Source organism: Equus przewalskii, chromosome 4, assembly GCF_037783145.1.
Source record: "Equus przewalskii isolate Varuska chromosome 4, EquPr2, whole genome shotgun sequence".
In the NCBI taxonomy this organism is placed as follows: domain Eukaryota; kingdom Metazoa; phylum Chordata; class Mammalia; order Perissodactyla; family Equidae; genus Equus; species Equus przewalskii.
The window spans coordinates 27,185,104-27,204,364 of record NC_091834.1 but is presented as its reverse complement, the minus strand read 5'-3'; the positions used below and the strand labels follow the sequence as shown (position 1 = coordinate 27,204,364).

The window sequence follows — 19,261 nt, the reverse complement described above, 5'->3', positions numbered from 1 at the left end:
GGGAATACCCCCAGAAAAGCTAACAGATATAAGAGGAAGGAAAAGCCTGCTCTTAAAGGGCCCATGCTCAAATTCACTCATTTCTGAAAGCAACCTAATATTACCAGAAAGAAAGGTACACAGTCCTTTGGTGAAAAACTACTCATGTGGTAGGCTCTAGACACATCTCTGCAAGAGGCAAAATGTCCCCAGGCTGGGACCACATCCCCAGGGACTGAGACATTGGCAGTAGCCATTATTGTGACCTCATACAGGCCTGGTGACACAGACTCTGGCAGATGTCATTGGAATACTTCCCCTGGCCTCTTACCACAGGTGTCAGCCCCACCCACTGGAACACAGATTTAATCCAGCTCAGCCAGGACAGGCAACCCACCCTAGGGACTGGCCCTACCCAACAGCAAGCCCTTGGTCAACTTGTGGGCCTGCACAGGAGAGGTGTGTGGAAACCTCTGCCTCGGTGTGAGTGAGTCTGCCTCTGCAGCAAAGGGTGAGCATGAGTGGTGGGCTTGCATGGGCAAAGTGTGGGGCCTCTGTAGCAGGGTGAGTAGGTCCACTTCGGTGGATTGGGGCATGCACAAGAGGCAGGACTGTTGACAGGGTATGTGAACAGTGAGACTTGTCAGCTGCAGCACACTTATGCTTGTCAAACAATCACATTGGAGATTGGCCCCACCTACCAACACCTGAAACAATTGTGTGCTGCCATGCCTGGGGCTGACCCACTAAGCTGCAGTCATGAAAGAGATGAAAATAGCTTTGCAGGGCAGAGGCCTACAGCAATTGTAGGTCCCTGAGCCTAGTAACCAGCCATGCTGGAGGTCTACACACTTAACAGAAACACTGCAACAGGAATGCTATTAGACCTTGTATACAATTGTGCTTTGGCTCCCCATGCCTGATAAAGTGACTGAACGGACAATAGCAGCCACACCCAGCTGACCATTACAATCAGCCAGCCAAGTGGACAGCCTACCCTACCTGTGCACCTGCAGTAAGAGCAAACCTGCCACAACAGAAGGACACATGTAGCCCACACAGGGGACACTCCTGGAACATTTGGAATGGCTGACAAGAGGGAAGCTCACTCTGGGCCTCATAAGGCATCTCTCACATAAGGCCATATCTCCAAAATTGGAACAAATAGCTGCTCTACTTTACACATAGATATAAGCACAGAGAAAGAGGGAAAATAAGGAGGCAAAAGAAAATGTTCCAAATAAGAGATCAGGATAAATCCTCAGAAAAACAACTAAATGAAACAGAGATAAGCAATCTACCTGTTAAAGAGTTCAAACTAATAGTCACAAGGATGCTCACTGATCTTGGAAGAAGAAGAGATGAATTCAGTGAGATCTTCAATAAGGAATTGGAAAATATAAGAAAGAACCAATCAGAAATGAAGAATACAATATTGGAAATAAAAATTTGCTAGAAGGCTTCAATAGCAGAGTAGGTGACATGGAATACAGCAGTGAGCTGGAGGAAAGACTAGAGGAAATACCCAAGGTGAACAGGTAAAAGAAAAAGAATAGGGGCCAGCCCCACGGCTGAGTGGTTAAGTTCACACAGTTGACTTCGGTGGCCCAGGCTTTCACTGGTTTGGATCCTGCGTATGGACATGGCACCGCTCATCAGGTGATGCTGAGGTGGTGTCCCACATAGTACAACCAGAAGGACCTACAACTAGAATATACAACTATGTACTGGGGGTCTTTGGGGAGAAAGAAAAGGGAAAAAACAAGAAAAAGAATAAACAAGAATGAAGAGAGTCTATGGGACCTCTGGGAAAAATCAAGGGCACTAACATCTATATGATAGGAGTCCCAGAAGGAGAAGACAGAGACAAAGGGGTAGCGAATATATTCGAAGAAATAATAAGTAAAAATTTTCCTAACCTAAGGAAGAAAATAGACATTCAGGTACAGGAAGCACAGAGAGCATCAATCAAGATGAACCCAAAGAGGCTCACACAAAGACACCTTATAATTAAACTGTCAAGAGTTAAAGATAATGAGAGACTCCTAAAAGCTGCAAGAGAAAAGCAACAAGTTACATACAAAGGAAACCCCATAAGGCTGTCAGCTGACTTCTCAGCAGAAACCTTACAGGCTATAAACAAGTGGCATGATATATATAAAGAGCTGAAAGGAAAAAAGCTACAGCCAAGAATACTCTACCCAGCAATGTTATCATTCAGAATAGAAGGAGAGAGAAATGAGTTTTCCAGAAAAGCAAAAACTAAAGGAGTTTATCCCCAAGAAAGCAGGCTTACAAGGAATGCTAAAAGGACTTATTTAAGTTGGAAACAAAAGACCACAAATAGGAATAAGGAAATTATAAAAAAAAAAAACAGTAAAATCACTGGCAAAGGCAAATGAACAGTAAATGTAGCAGATCAACCATCTATGAAGCTAATACAAAGGTCAAAGGACAAAAGTACTAAAATTATCTATTTCCATGATAAGAGGATAACAGAAGCACATGAATAAAAAGAGTAAAATATCATATCAAAAACATAAAATATCAGAGGAAGGGAATAAAAGAGTTAAGCTTTTACCAAGAAGTCAAACTTAAGAGACCATCAATCTAGTATAGACTGTCATTTACATAGTTTATTATATACGAGCCTCATAGTAATCACAAATCAGAAACCTATAATAAATACACAAATAATTAAGAGAAAAGAACCCAAACATAATACTAAAGAAAGTCATCAAACCATAAGGGAAGAGAGCAAGAGAATAAGACAGGAAGAGAAGAACTATTAAAACATGCAGAAAAAAGTAACAAAGTTGCAATAAATACATACTTATCAATAGCTACTCTGTCAACAGACTTATTGCACCAATCAAGACATAGGGTGGCTGATTGGATAGAAAAACAAGACCTATACATATGTTGCATACAAGAGACCCACATGAGACCTACAGACACTCACAAAGTGAAAGTGAAGGGATGAGAGAAAATATTCCATGTAAATGGCAATGAAAAGAAAGCTGGGGCAGCAATACTTAGAGAAAATAGACATTAACAAAAACTGTAACAAGAGACAAAGAAGGGCACTACATGATGATAAAGGGAACAAACCAACAAGAGGATACAACACTTGTAAATATCTATGCACCCAACATAGGAGCACCTAAATATTTAAACCAATTATTAACAGATATAAAAGGAGAAATAGACAGTAACACAATAATAGTAGGGGAGTTTACTGCTTCACTTACACCAATGGATAGATCATATAAACCGAAGATCAACAAGGAAATATTGGCCTTAAATGACACATTAGACCAGATGGACTTAGTAGATACATACAGAACATTCATCCAAACACTGCAGAATACACATTCTTTTCAAATGCACATGGAACATTCTCCAGGATAGATCACATATTAGACCACAAAACAAGTCTCAATAAATTTAAGCAGATTGAAAGAATATCAAGCGTCTTTTCTGACCACAACAGTGTGAAACTAGAAATCAACCACAGGAATAAAATTTAAAAAGCCACAAATATGTGGAGAGTAGACAAAATGCTACTGAACAATGATAGGTCAAAGGAGAAATAAAAAAATATCTGGACAAAAATAAACATGAAAATATGACATGTCAAAATTTATGGGATACTGCAAAAGTGTTTCTAAGAGGGAAGCTTATATCAACAGGCATACCTCAACAAACAAGAAAAATCTCAAATAAACAATCTATCAGTGCATCTAAATATACTGGAAAAAGAAGAACAAATAAAGCCCAAAATCAATAGAAGGAAGGAAATAATAAAAATCAGAGCAGAAATAAATGAAATAAACACTAAAAAATAGAAAAAATCAATGAAACAAAGAGCTAGTTCTTTGAAAAGATAAACAAAAGTGATAAATCTTTAGCTAGACTCACCAAGAAAAGAAGAGAGAAGGCTGAAATAAATAAAATCAGAAATGAAAGAGGAGAAATTACAATGGACACCTCAGAAATACAAAACATTATAAGAGAATACTATGAAAAGCTATACACCAACAAATTGGATAATCTAGAAGATGTGGATAAATTCTTAGAATCATACAAACTTCCAAAACTGAGTCAAGAAGAATTTGAATAGACCACTCACCAATAAGGAGATGGAAACGGTAATCAAAAACCTCCGAAAATAATAAAGTCCAGGACCAGTTGACTTCCTTGTGAATTCTACCAAACATTCAAAGAAAACTTAATATCTATCCTTCTCAAAGTCTTCCAAAAAAATTGAATAAGAGGGGAAGCTTCCTAAGTCATTCTATGAGGCCAGCATTACCGTGATACCAAAACCAGGTAAGGACCATGCAAAAAAAGAATATTACAGGCCAATATCACTGATGAACACTGATGCAAAAATCCTCCAAAATACTAGCATATCAAATACAACAACATATTAAAAAGATCATATACCATGGTCAAGCGGCATTTATTCCAGGATGCAGGGATGGTTCACTATCTGCAAATCAACCAACATGATACACAACATTAACAAAATGAAGAATAAAAACCACATGATCATCTCAATAGATGCAGAGAAAGCATTTGACAAGATATAGCACCCATTTATGATTAAAAACTCTGAATTAGATGGTTACTGAAGGAAAATACCACAACATAGGAAAGGTCATATATGACAAATTCATAGCTAATATCATTGTCAATGGAGAAAAACTGAAAGCTATCCCTCTAAGAACATTTACCAGACAGGATGCCCACTTTCATTGTTTTTATTTAACATAGTATTGGAAGTCCTTGGAAGATCAATCTTCTAAGAAAAAGAAATAAAGGGATCCAAATTGGAAAGGATGTAGTGAAACTGTTACTGGTTGCAAACATGATTCTATATAGAGAAAACCCTAAAGAATCCACCAAAAATGTTTTAATAGTAATAAATGAATGCAGTGAAGTTGCAGGATACAAAATCAACATATAAAGCTCAGTTGTGTTTCTATACACCAACAACAAAGTAGCAGAAAGAGAAATTAAGAATACAATCCCATTTACAGCTGCAACAAAGCAAATAAAATACCTAGGAATAAATTTAACCAAAGAGTTGAAAGACCTGTACACTGAAAACTATAAAGCACTGTTGAAAGAAATTGAAGAAGACACAAAGAAATGGAAAGATATTCCATGCTCCTGCATTGAAGAATTAACATAGTTAAAATGTCCATGCTTCCTAAAGAAATCTAAAAATTCAGTGCAATCCCTAATAAAGTCCCAAGACATTTTCACAGATATAGAAAAATGACTCTTAAAATTTATATGGAACAACAAAAGACACTGAGTAGCCAATGCAATCTTGAGAAAAAAAGAACAAAGCTAGAGGTATCACACTCCCTGATTTCAAAATATACTACAAAGCTATAATAATCAAATCAGCATGGTACTGGTACAAAAACAGACACACGGATCAATGGAACAGAATCTAGAGTCCAGAAGTAAACCCACCCCTCTACGGACAGCTAATTTTTGGCAAGGGAGCCAGAACATACAACGCAGAAAGGAAAGTCTCTTCAATAAATGGTGTTGGGAAAACTGGACAGCCACGTCCAAAAGGATGAAAGTAGACCACTACCTTACACCATGCACAAAAATAATCCCAAAATGGATTAAAGACTTGAATGGAAGACCTGAAACCATGAAACTTCTAGAAGAAAACATAGAGCCGTATGCTCTTTGACATTGGTCTTAGTAGCATATTTTCAAGTACTATGTCTGACCAGGCAAGGGAAACAATAAACAAGTGGGATGACATCAAACCAAAAACCTGCTGCACAGGAAAGGAAACCATCAACAAAATGAAAAGACAACCCAACAATTGGGAGAAGATATTTGCAAATCATATATCTGATAAGGGTTAATATCCAAAAAGACAAAGAACTCATACATTTCATCAAGAAAAAAACAAACAGCCCAATTAAAAAATGGGCAAAATATCTAAAGAGACATTTTTCTAAAGAAGATATACAGATGGCCAACAGGCACATGAAAAGATGTTAACATCACTAATTATTAGGGAAATGCAAATCAAAACTACAATGAAATATCACCTCACTCCCATCAAAACAGCTATGATTAACAAGACAAGAAATAACATGTGTTGGAGAGGATGTGGAGAAAGGGAACTCTCATACACTGCTCCTGGGGGTTCAAACTGTTGCAGCCACTATGGAAAACAGCATGGAGAGTCCTCAGAAAATTAGGAATAGAACTGATCCAGCTATTCTACTGCTGGGTATTTATCCAAAGAAAATGAAAATTTGAATACATAAAGACATATGCACCCCTATGTTCATTGTGGCATTATTCACAGTATCATGGTATTGGAAGCAATCTAGGTGCCCAACAAGGGAGGAATGGATAAACCAGGTGTGGTATGTATACACAATGGAATACTACTCAGCCATAAAAACATGAAATCTTGCCATTTGTGACAGCATGGATGGACCTTGATGGTATTGTGCTAAGCGAAATAAGTCAGAGGGAGAAAGTCAAATACTGTATGATCTTACTCATAAATAGAAGATAAAAACAACAACAAACAAATGAATAGAGACCCAGATTGGATTGGTGGTTACCAGAAAGGAAGCAGGGAGGGAGAAGGGTGAAAGGGATGATTCACACATGAGTATGGTGATAATGGTAATTAGTCTTTGGGTGGTGGACATGATGTAATCTACATAGAAATTGAAATATAATGATGTACACCTGATGTTTACTTAATGTTATAAACCAATGTTATCACAATAAAAAAAACACACACACAAAGAAAACATATATAAGAAACTCAGTCAACTCAATAAGAAGAAAACAAAAAAAATGAGGTAAAAATGGGCAGAAGAACTAAACAGACATTTCTCCAAAGAGATATCAAAATGGCCAACAAACACATGAAAAGATGCTCAACATCACTGATCATTAGGGAAATGCAAATCCAAACCACAATGAGCTGTCACCTCACACCTGTTAGAATGACTATCATCAAGAAGACAAGAGACAACAGGTGCTGGTGAGGATGTAGTAAAAAGGGAATTTTATGCATTGTTGGTGGGAGTGTAAATTGGTCCACCTACCATGGAAAACAATATGGAGGGTCCTCAAAAAATGAAAAATAAATCTACCATACGATCCAGAATTTCCACTTCTGGGTACATACCCAAAGGAAATGAAAATAGGATTTTTTCAAGGTATATGCACTCCCATGTCTATCACAGCGTTATTCACAATAGCCAAGATATGGAAAAATCCCAAATGCCCATCAACAGATAAATGGATAAAAAAGATGTGGTACATACATACAACAGAATATTATTCAACCATGAGAAAGGAAGATATCCCCTCACTTATGACAACGTAGAAGGACCTTGAGCACATTATCCTAAGTGAGATAAGTCAGACTGAGAAAGACATATACTATATATCTGTTATATGTGGAATCTAAAAAAGTTAAACCTATAAAAAACAGTAAAATGGTGGTTAGCGGCAGATTGAGTTGGATAAGATTAAAGGTGTTTCAGGGTACAAATTTGTAACGAGTGATAAATAAGCCAAAGAGATCTAATGCACAGCATAATGAATATAGATAATAATATTGTACTATAATTATATAATGTGATAAATATTGCTACATCAGCAATTATATTACAATATATAAATGTATCATAGTAACACACTGGTAACCTTAAACTTACACAGTATTACAAACCAAATTTATTCAATTAAAAAAGTTGATCTTTGGTTTTACTTTAAAAAGAAGTGGCTCAGAGACTCTAAAAGAGCTCAGCTGTTTTGACAAGCCCCACAATATCTCTGGATTTTCACACCCAGGTCATAGTGCTTAATGAAAGTGACTAATCATCCCTGACATGCTAAGAACCATGGAGGAATGCAAAGAATAAATTACATGGCCTTCAGCTTGACAGCATCAATGCATCTTAAGGTTATAACTTTGTAACTTCAATTTCTATTTCTGAGTGCAAGATAGAAAATTAAATCATGCATGAAAACTTCTAGAATAAAAGCAAAAGGAATTTTCTTAATCAAAGAAAATTTGGAAATGAGATACGAGCTATTAGAGAAAAATGTCTTAGAAAATAATTTCTATTACAAAAATATAGTTTTAGAATACTGAGTTGAAGTCATATTTTTCATTAATATTTTTAACATAATGTTATTTAATTCAATAATCCTTAGTAGACAGGACAATTGCAATGAAATTATTTCTTTATAACATATAATATTTATTTGGGAATTCATTAAATTCACGAATATTAACTATCTGATATGTGCACTATTATAGGATATGGTCCTCAAGTAGTTCACCATCAAGTAGACAAAATGAACATGTCAACAAAAGATGTGACGGAGGGTAACAAATGTTATTACAGGAAAATTGCATTGGTAGTTTGTACTATTTAAGATCCAGTTGCAGAGAACAGAATCCATTCTATCTAAACTAAGCAGCAAGAGATTTATTATGGACTAATAAATTAATTTGCAAAGCTGAAGACACAGGCTCTAACTTGAGCTTTTAGAAAATAACTCCCAGAGCTGCACCACAAACCCAGGTTGCTAAGGGAGCCATTGTCTCACCTGTTGAATTGAGATGCTGCCCCCATAGCTGCCAGCTCCACTACCATGCCACTACAGCCAGGAGGGAGAGTAATGGAATAATATTTTAAAGGGTGATACTTGACAGAACTGGGTACACATCTGGATATGACAGGTAAAGAATATGCAGGAGAAATTGATTTTAAGAAGAAATGTTCAATTTTAAGCAGATTTAGAGAGACTGTTCAGTTCTGAAGTAAATAGGGAGAGGCAATGTTCAGCTTTGATTGCACAGTTTGAGGAGCCTGTGAGGCATCCAGTAGGAATGTCACTGAAACAGCTGAATATATGAGCCTCAGAATTGAGGGAAGTTAGCGTTCAAGATATAGGTTTGGAAAATGTGAAGTTAAAGATGGTAGCAGAGGTTGTGGATCTTGTTAAGTTTGCTTAAAGAAAGAGGAAATAAGAAGTAAAGAAAAAATCCAGTGAAAGTGACTGAGAAGTGAGCTCTAGAATGCAGGAGACTTAACATCAGAGGATAGATGAATTTTTTTTTTAATTAAGAAATACGAGAGAGGCAACCTCTTTGAATGCTACAGAGAGGTCAAGTAAAACACGAAGACTGTCAATTGTTTATAGTGTTGGAAAGTCACAAGTGCTTTCACATGACCAGTGCCTTGGGAGTGAAAAAGGCAGAAAGTAGACTGCAATGGATTGGGAAGTGAGTGGTAGATAATGAATCAGAATTAGGAAGAAAAAGTATGCTCTTCTAAAATGTTCACCCATTAAGTAAAGAGTAAGATACTCTGATGGCCAGAAGAGAGAAAGTTCAAGGCAAGAGTGTTTTTACAATGAATGTATTTTTATGAAGAAAAGAAAGACTAAGGAAAAAGATAAAGGCTAAAGAAAAAGAAGAAACATGGAACGCTTGATAAAACAAGCCTCTTCAATACTTAAAAGTGATGAGCTTTAGAAGGAATAACTCTTTCTTATAAGACTGTAGGAAAAAAGAGTAAGAAATTGTCAGATATAGGTATTTTGTTGTAGGGGAAGTAGTAGGAGGTGACACTTGAAAGCCTCAAGTCTTTGAGCAGTAGGACATAGAGAACCACTAAGTGACTGTTACTTGCAATCACAGAAGGGAAGCGTGGTGAAAACTGAACCAGCCTGCAGAATCTTGGTCTCTCTCGTGAGATGTGTGTCTGCAATCTGGCATAGAGAATGCTACTTATCCCACCACGCTGAGCACAGGAGGTCAGTTTCACAAAAAAGTTTAACTAATCTAAGTCTCTCTTCATCTTGTAAGATCTTTCACAATTTTTTTCATTCACTTTTCTCCTATCTCTGTAAGAACCAACATCTAAAGATAAGAGTTGTGGTCTATTGTCAACAGCATCAAAAGAAGCTATTTGTGTTTGATTTCAAGAGCTCATCTGATTATTTTAATTTACTCTATGAATTTTTCATATAGTGAGGTACTCTTTTGAAAAGATCCATTTAAATAGGTCTTCTTCAAAATCCTTCTACTAAACATCTTAGGAAACATAACTGTACTTCATAAAGTTTAATATCCATGGATGAATAATTAGCCATTACTAACTTGTCTAAAGACTATATAGAAAGTATGGTAAGTTAAAAAAAAATCCAACTTTATCTTATTCCCCAACAGGAATAAAGACAATAAAACTTATAGACATACATGGACTATAGGATGTTATTAGATGATATAGTGATGTGGATCTGAGACATCCAATGTCAGACCCTCAGATAAAAGCTTGTGTAAACTTAATCTAACCTCTCCCCATCCACCCCAACTTTAAGTACCTTTGATGAAAACTTGTTCATTTTCTGAGGGAAAAGGAAACCGTGTTAATATAAGGTTTTAAGAAATATAATGGCCATTTAGGAAAGCTGATGTAGGGAGTGGGAAAAAAAGGTGACTCAATACAGATGTGATAGTGTGGGACAGCACTAAGGAAAGTTGTGAGTAGGGGTGCATTTGTCCTATAATTTTCTCCAGCATCTTAAAATAGCACTCGCTACAAATGATACAATTTGGCCTTTGAAGATATTTTGAAAGCAATGTTGATAACATGTATTAAATAGAGTTAGATTTGCAATGTACTATGAAGAATTATCTTTTAGATTCTGTCTCTATTCAAAGTACCAACCAATATTGACTATTAGTACCGTACGCATCAATGAACAGGTTATTTCTACCCTTACAATTATTATGCTGATCATGTATACGTTCAAATCTTGCCTTAAACATTCTCTGGAAGAAAACATGGAATAAATATAAATAAACAAATGAAAAGAATAAAGAATAACACTTCCCCAATAAAATCATAAAAAATCAAACATAAGGGGCCAGCCCCGTGGCCGAGTGGTTAAGTTCATGCACTCTGCTGCAGGCGGCCCAGTGTTTTGTCAGTTCGAATCCTGGGCGCGGACATGGCACCACCCATTGAGCCACGCTGAGGCGGCGTCCCACATGCCACAACTAGAAGGACCCACAACTAAGAATATACAACTATGTACCGGGGGGCTTTGGGGAGAAAAAGGAAAAAAATAAAATCTTAAAAAAAATCAAACATAAATGAAAAGAGAATGTAAAGCTAGTAATTCCTCAGTAACATCCGTTTAGGAGATTATAAATATTTTAAGAAAGAGTGATTGAGAGCAGAAAAATTGAAGGAAACCAGGAAACCAAGATATCTTTATCCAGAAGCTGTTAAATGACCGTTTCCTTGGTTTGTAGCACTTGTTCGCGCCATATCTACCTGATGTTTAACACACTCAGGTACAAACCACATACTTTCACTGGAAACAATTTTCTTGAGAATAGTTTGATCTTTAAAAACATATACGTGTGTATGTCTATAGTCATATTTAAAATATTGGTTCACTTTTTTCTCAAAGTATAGAAGAGCATATAAAACAGCCCCATCCTTAACACCCTCTTTTTATTTATTGAGGAGTAATTGACAAATAAAATTGTGTGTATTTAAAGTGTACGAGGTTATGGTTTGACATACATATACATTGTGGAATGATCATCAAGATCAAGATAACCGAGACATCTATCACATCACATAGTTAACTCTTGTGTGTGTGTGTGTGGTGAGGATGCTTAAGATATACTATCAGTAACTTTCCAAGTATACAATACCATACTACAGTTTCTTGTCATTCCTTCCCCTCACCAAAATATACATTTATTCACATACATGTAACTAGTTTTAAATTTGCTTTCACAAAAGTGATCCTAACATATTATTCTGCATCTTTCTTTTTCCCATTAAACTAGATCTTTTACACTAGCACGTAGATCAATATTTCATTATTTATCATTATGGTAGAGTATAGCATCATATTCATATATTGTAGTGTATTAATCTGTCCCTTTTTGGTGAACAACATTTTGGTTATTTTCAACATTCTACTCTTATAAAAATTTCTGTACTGAATATCCTTGTACATAAATTTTGACAAACTTACACAAGGATACTGATAAATTTCTAGCAGTAGGCAAAAGATACAAGTATTTTAAATTTTGATAGATATTATGAAATTGTCTTCCAGAAGGAGGGAGAAATTTTATTTTTTTAGGAAGATTAGCCCTCTGTTAACATCCGCCACCAATCCTCGTCTTTTTTGCTGAAGAAGACTGGCCCTGAGCTAAAATCTGTGTCCATCGTCCTTTACTTTATATGTGGGATGCCTGCCACAGCATGGCTTGCCAAGCAGTGCATAGGGCCTCACCTGGGATCCGAACCAGCAAACCCCTGGCTGCCAAAGCGGAACATGCAAACTTTACCACTGTGCCACTGGGCCGGCCCCAGGAGGGAGCAATTTATATTCCCAACAACAATGCATGAGACAGCCCATTTATCTCCAGCATGGACAGCACTGGGAAAATAAAAGTATTTTAATTTTTGATGTTTAATGAGAGAAAATATAATTTTTTTCATGATTTGCATTTCTTCCATTGTTATTGAGATTGATCCTCATTTACAAGTTATTATCATTTGTATTTTTTGAAAAATGCCGTGCTCTTTTAAGAAATTGGTTTGTTCATCTTTTCATCTTGATTTGCATAAGCTTTCCGTAAATTAAGAAAATTGTTCTTTTGTTATATGCATAATTTTTCAAGTTGTTATTAATTTTCAATTTTGTTTTTGAAATTTATTTATTGCCATCCAAAAGTTTCTTGTTAATTTTATAACGTCAAGTTTTTAAATCTTTTAATTAATGGCTGCTTAAAAAGCCTTTCCATGTTCCAATATTGTGAATAGATTCACTTTCCTCAGTTTTATTTACAGCCCCATTTTTTTTATGTTTTAATCCTTTGAACTATTGGGAACTTATCTTTTTTTGTTCTTTGTTCCAGTTAGTAGTAGTCTCCCCACCTCTTACTGAATAGTATATTTTGCCCATGCAAACTTGATATGCTACAATCGCCGTCAATCTAACAGCCCTAGGTGCTTGGATCTCTATTAAAAAAATCCCTTTTCTGTTTCAGTGCCCTTTTTTTCTTTTGTATGATGCTGCCTGAAGTATTTTAAATAAGAATAGAAAAATTTTACTGGGTGGCTTTGCCTTCAAATACTTTATGCAATTATTTATTCAATTCGCGTTATGTTCATGACTTCCCAGAGGTAAGACTTACCTAGAGGTAAGAGGAGGTGGGGAATACCTGACTTTCTCTGAGCACCTCTATCTGCTATCTCATTGGATTGCTTAATTTATTCCTAACCATAATACTTCTAAGCAGGTATTAATTATCCAGTATTGCAGAGAAAAAAATGAACTTCAGAGAGGTCAAGTATCTTGTGCAAAGTCACGTAACCAACAAGTGGCAGAGCTGAGATTCCACGTGTTTGACCTTAAAGCCCATGCTTTTTCCACAGCCCTAAAGTCTCGACATTCTGTATTAGATGCAGGAAACTACTTGACAGGGTCAAAGACAAACAATGGTAGGGTCATTCTCCAGCATTAAGCACCAAGTAGAGAGGTAGAATTTAAGGTAAAATGCTAAATATTATAAGGGAGGGAGGAAGGAATAACAGGCATGAAATTCCTAAATCTCACAAAGAACAGAGAATGGTTTATTTAGGTTGGTGTATAAGGTTGCTAAAGGAACACAGAAGGAAGAAAAAATTGAAAATGGAGTTTGGGGTCAGATGACAGAGAGTTTTGCTTACTTAGCTAGAGAATTTGTGTTGTGTATATATAGTCTCGTTAGAGAGAAAATTTTCCTTTTCATGCAATTATGAGTGGTCTTTTAATTTTACTAGGGCATGGGTCAGCAAAGTATTTCCTGCAGAGCACTTACAACCAGCCAATTTTTTGTTGTTTTTGCAAATAAATTGTATGAGAACACAGCCACCCCATTTGTTTACATATTGTCTGCAGCTGTTTTTGTGCTACAGTGGCTGAGCTGAGTAGCTGCATGCAGCCTGACAAGCCTAAAAATCTGTCATTTATAGAAAAAGCTTGACAATCCTTGTACAAGGGTATTTTCTCATAATCTCACTATAGCTGACTTGCATAAACAGATCAATTTTGTTTATGTGAACAAAATGTCAGGTAATAATTTTCAACATTGATTCAACATTGATTACTTGATTCTTCAACTCATGTCACCATCTAAAAATGCTTGAGGGACATTTATATTAAAACTCATACTTATTTAATTTTGTTGTTATATAATCACACCACTTAAATTATTTGATGCTATTCAGAAAATTTTAAAAAGATTGGAACATAAGTTGATCAGTGAAGTTGTTTACAAGGCCTAGAAAATACCTTGGAACACACTTTTTTAAATTTAGCAGTAATATGAAAATGTTTAGAAATAATCCAAGGGATATATCAAGAATAAAAAACCAGGGCCAGCCCAGTGGCACAGCAGTTAAGTGCGCATGTTCCAATTCCACTGTCCAGGGTTTGCTGGTTCATATCCCGGGTGCGGACACAGCACTGCCTGGCACACCATGCTGTGGTAGGCGTCCCACATATAAAGTAGAGGAAGGTGGGCACAGATGATAGCTCAGGGCCAGTCTTCCTCAGCAGAAAGAGGAGGATGGGCAGCAGTTAGCTGAGGGCTAATCTTCCTCAAAAAAAAAAAAAAAGAATGAAATACCAAGAGTCTAACATAATAAGGAAATAATACTGCCTATACTATGCAAATTCAGTTATTCTTGTTCAACAAGAGGAGGCCAAATAAATGTTAATGGTACTGATTATTTACTTGAATTTTCATTATTACAACACTTTAGCCATTAGCTAATTAATATAAAGTGCATTTATGAGATGTAGGAGACGAAAATTGTTGCTAGAATGCATCAGAAAGTGATTTGGTTCCAAGAGCCCACCGAGCTCCCAGCAGCTTCTGCCTCTTCAGCTCCTTGACTGGTGACCACATCCTGTGGTGCTCAAAGGCTCTCCTCAAAATGCCACCTTCTTACTGAATGACATCTTCCTTCTGAACTTGTATAGAGCTTGAATTGTTTCTAAATCAATCATGGATAATTTTTAGAAAAATACGAACACAAAAAATTAGGGGTTATTACAAATTTATATAGAGTAAAAGTTAATGATATGCTTTTAATCAAGGTAGAAAATGACTTCCTGTAATACTTTACTTCAAGAATAAAGTTTTTCATATTTAAACGTGACCTACACATTTATCCAGACCCTAGAGCAAGGTTTCTCAACCTTGGGACTATTGACCTTTTGGACTAAATAGTTTTTGGTTGTGGAGCTGTCTTATATATTGTAGGATGTTTTCCAGCATTCCTGGCCTCTACCCACTGGATGACAGTAGCAACCCTTCTCAGAAATGACAACCAAAAATGTCTCCCGACACTGCCAAATGTCCCTTGCAGGGCAAAATTGGCCCTGGTTGAGGACCACTGCACTAGGCAAAGATGGGTGACAGACTGCGTAAGAACATGTGTACTTTATCATCTAGTGAGTAACCAAAGATCACAATTTAAACAGGCAGCATGCTATTAGTTCTGCCCTTGTTCTTGAGAATTATATTTATTTGTTAATCTTTTATGGGGAAGCAATATGAAGACTCAAATGTTTAATCTTTAAATTAAAGTATCTTTATTGCTAGGCTCTGCCATTTACTAGCTATATGCTTGATAAATTACTTGATCTCTAGGAGTCTCAAGTTTCTTCTAATGGGAATAATTTATGTAAAATACTTTGATTATGCCTGATATATAATAAGTGATTGATAAGTTTTGGATTATTATGGATGATTATATTAAATTGTATTATGATTAAAATATTTTTTCCTTCCCTATGGAAATATTTTATATTTCCATTCCATGATGTCTTATATTTCCATCCCATGAATTTCCTGTATGACTTACTTTGGCCAATAAATTGTGAGTGATAGTGGCCACTTTCAAGAAGAAGCTTTAAGAACCATTGTGTGGCTCTTCCACCTCTCCTCTGGCTCTCTCTGGAGACCAGCAATGTCTCAGGTAGGGGCTGTTCCTTCAGCCTGGGACCCAGAATGAAGAAGACATGAGGCAGAACCACAGCCAACCTGTGAGAGACATATAACTTGAACTGGAAATAAACTTTGGTTGTCCAGAATGAATGAGCATTGTTTTTTGTTTTTGTTTTTAACAGCCTAACTTGGCCTAAGTTGATTGACAAAATAATTTATCAAACACTTCTTGAACACTTATCACATGACAGACATTATATAATGGATAAAGTGGTCAGCAAAACTTTCCATGCTGTTCTAGAATATAGATTCTAGTGACTAACAAGGAAAAAATGATAACTGAACATAGTACAACGTGATAGAGGCTGTCACTGATAGGGTAAAGGGAAGAGTCTCTTTGAGTAAAGCCTGAAAGTTTATTACTAGTTTTCTACCACAGAAAGGCAGAAGAATCAAGTTAAAAGAAATGTAAGGCAGGGCAGCATAGGAGCACGGTGCCTTTTCCTTTATTGGTGACGAGTTGGGAGGGGATGGAGCAAGGAATGAGAGATGCCTCAGATAGTTTAAGGACATAGTGATGACCATGTTCTGAAATTTGGGATTTATCTTTTTAAACAAAGGTAAACCATCAAACATTTCTAATCAGGAAAATGGCAATGTCCTAAATTATCCACTCTGTCATTAAGTATCCTATTTAGAAGATTTAATGCCCTTGAAACATTATTTAAAATGTGCATCTAAGTCTGAATGTCTTATGTCTCAGAACAAACTCAAAAAATATATAGTTTTCTAACAAGCCAACGTTCAACTTTTCTAATATTGAATTTATTACTTTGAGGAGTTATGATCCTAAAAGTAGAGTAACCTGGAGAATTCACTCCTTATTGAATATCGCTAGCTTTTTACTTCTTGCTGAAATGTTGCCAGTGACTGTATGCTAAGTTACTGTTTCAGGAAGAAGGATAATAGCAGTAAGAAAAATAAAAATAATAACAACAACAACAACAACAAAAACACAAGTAAACAAGTCTAAAATAGAAATGGAAACTTGTAGTTGAAAAGGATTCTGGAAATGGTAGACTCATTTCTTTATCATTTGAATTCTCCCTATTTTGGAGTCATAAAGAATCATTGCCATTTTTTTCACTGAGTCTGGGTAGATCTATTACATTGATAATAAAGCCATCCTTTATGGATTTCCTGAAAGCTGTTTCTTGCTACAGAACACATTCCTAATTCACAAATTAGGACACTCATCCCTTCCAACAATTGTGTATCCACTATCATTATCATGGTCATATTATTATCATCATGATCATTGTCATTATTACTGTGGCTCTGTTCTCATGACTACACCCTGAGATACAGTCTCATCAATGATGACACATGGCCACACTCAATTGCAAAGGGATATAGTGAAAATGAGGTTTTAGTTTTATAACCTCTATAGCCACTCTGTGCAATTTTGTAGCCATGAGACACATGTGACTATTTAAATGTAAATTTAAACTAATTAAAGTTAAATAAAATTTAACATTTAGTTCCTTGGTCTCAAAAGGCACATTTCAAGTGCTCAAAGCTACACATGCCTAGTGGCTACCATATTGCATGGTGCAGCAGACATAGAACATTTCATCATCACAGAACAGTCTTTTGGAAAGTGCTGCTCTATAGTAAAGAAGACATTCTGCCAAACTTCCATAATGCCTTGCAGTGTCTTACAAAGGAAAGATCCATGTTCAAGGGTTCCTTTAAAAGGTTAATAGTTACTTATCTATTTTTGTTATAACCCAAATATTTTATCTCCTCACTGACATATTTTATATTTAGAATGGTAAAGCTAACAATGAACAAATTAAAAATAGCGACTGTACTCTAAATTTGTCTAAAATTCAATGGGATCACCTACAAACTTGATCCTCCACTGCAACTACAAAATTCAAGCAAAGCCATAAAATAAGCAAGACAGCAGCCTCTTGGAGATTTAATGCCACTTTTTGTGCCAGCCATTCTATAAAATATTAATGATGACATTTTCTGTAATAAATGTTACTACATTCTCTCAAATGCGTGAACACTGGCAGAGGATTCTTTATAGTGATTCAGATGTAGAAAGAGTTTATTAAAACAATATATTAATTTTCAGGAAGCTAAAAATAATACTTAAGTTCACATTTGCAGTTTTAAACGTTTTCTACTGATTTTTCTTTTAATTGGAGGAAGGTAATATTTTGCAGCAGAAAGTGTTTGAAACCAGGAATCAAAATACTGGGTCTATAAAGTACCTGAATCTTGCTGTCTCTTCTTCATGATAACATTGCTAGGGTCAGGAAAGAATAACAGGCCTCTTACGGGCCTTCTATATATGATTGAGAGACAGACTAATTCATCCCCAGTTGCTTAGTGGACAAGATTTAAAATATAGCATCATCCAAATGTGGTATTGAAAGACAGTTCAAGAAAGTCTCTGATATACTAAAAGCCAACTCTAATTTGCATACATACAAAGACAATCCTCATTTGAGAAATAACTAAATGGACACTTTCTTTTCATATCTCTTGATGTAACAACTGTTGTCTGTATTTTATTTATGTGATATTCCTGGACCACTCAAAAAGGAAAACATGATTTTGAAATTTATTTTTTCCCCAATCTGTAAATCATGTAACTGTTGACGTGCGTAACTGTTATGATTTTTGCAAACACTACTTAAATTTGCCTTCTGCAATGTTGATGATTTTGTTTGACATTTTTGTATATGATCATAATAATGTAAAATTATCCTTTTGAAAATTAGGTAGTGAATGCAACTAGAGACAAATGCTTTCTAGAAACTCAGAATAAGATTCAAAATTCTAAACCAGTGGTTCCCATAATGTTGTAAAGGCATGCCAAGAATGTTATTGAAAGACCTCTGCCTTATATGGCACAACTCATTTATTCAGCAAATATTTATGGAGTACCCTCCTCAGACAAATCTTCATACTGTGTACTTTGAGTGGCCAAAGAAGAGTTAAAACCAAAGCAACAAAACAATTCAATAGTTGGTTTGCAGTCTCCAGAAAAGTCGTTTGATTCTGGCAGCATATTGGAATCACCTGGGAAGCTGTGACAAACTGAATGTTTGTGTTCTCCCCAAATTCCTATGTTGAAGCTTTACCTCCCAATGTTATGATATTTGGAGCTGGGGCCTTTGGGAGGTAATTAGAGTTAGA

The 19,261-nt window shown here is 35.9% G+C and overlaps 1 long non-coding RNA gene across 3 annotated transcripts in view; it reads left to right on the top strand.

The window, feature by feature from the left end:
- Positions 1–308: 308 nt before the first annotated feature.
- LOC139083002 (uncharacterized) overlaps positions 309–19,261 on the top strand; it is a 135,590-nt gene continuing 116,637 nt past the window's right edge. For all 3 annotated transcript variants that reach the window (XR_011539442.1, XR_011539441.1, XR_011539443.1), the window contains exon 1: positions 309–490. This is a non-coding gene — a long non-coding RNA (uncharacterized lncRNA). The remainder of the gene's footprint in view (positions 491–19,261) is intronic.